This window comes from Neopelma chrysocephalum, unplaced genomic scaffold (assembly GCF_003984885.1).
Source record: "Neopelma chrysocephalum unplaced genomic scaffold, ASM398488v2 Primary Assembly neopelma1_252, whole genome shotgun sequence".
Taxonomy (NCBI): domain Eukaryota; kingdom Metazoa; phylum Chordata; class Aves; order Passeriformes; family Pipridae; genus Neopelma; species Neopelma chrysocephalum.
The window spans coordinates 3,008,817-3,009,854 of NW_020897914.1; positions in this window are offsets into that span (position 1 = coordinate 3,008,817).

A 1,038-nucleotide genomic window follows, 5' to 3' on the forward strand; every position below is an offset into this window, starting at 1 on the left:
GGAATGTTGCTGGGAGCACGTTGGATGTGCAGCAGCTGCAGAGGTGGAGGGCTGGGGGAGCTCAGTGTGCTGATGGGACTGGGGGTGGTTTTTGCCTCCCCTGCCCGTGTCACCCGGCCCTTGGGATGCAATGGAGGTGCAGGCACGGGCTCTGCTCCCAGATTCCCAAATTCCTTGGAAAACAGACTCCCCCAGGGGGCAATGCAGAGCAGCAGCAGCACTTTGGCTGCTCCCCGGGTTTAGTTTCAGTGGGAGCGGGTGGGAAGCACTCAGGGGTCCCAGTCCCTGTGACCTGGCAGGACATGGGGCTCCTGGGGGTGTGGGAGCCTCTTGGTGTCCCCTCAAGTGACTTTTGGGGATCCAAACTCCCCAAGTGAGGCCGTGGCTGCAGGGAAAAGTCTCCTCCTAAATCCAGGGCATGGGTCTCAATAGCCCATCAGAGCAATGGGGGGAGCTGAGGCAGCAGGGGCTTGTTTTCATGTTATGGAAGATAAAAGCCGGGCTGGAACTTTTAATAAAATAAATAAAATATAATAAATACTTATATATTATAAGAATATAATATATAAAAATATTTTAATTTTATGTTAAATAATATAAAATAATATATTACAATATCAATTGATTATATAAATAAAATATAATAATAATTTATTATTAAAATTACAGTAAATAAAATATTTTATTAAAATTATAAACAAAATATAATTATATTTTATTATTAAAATTATAATAAACAAAATATAATATATAATGGTTTAATGTATAGTATGTGATATTATTACAATATTATATTATTGTAATTGTAACTATTATATTGTTATGTTATAATTTTATTATTTCATTATCTATATTATCTATTAATTACATAGTATTATGTTATGTACTTTTACGTAATAATATTACATAATAATACATCCTATGTATCATTACATAATTATAATAATATAACTACAGATCATATAAATAATTAATTTTATATATTTGTATAAAATTACATTATAACATAATATATACACTATGTAATACAAATAAAAA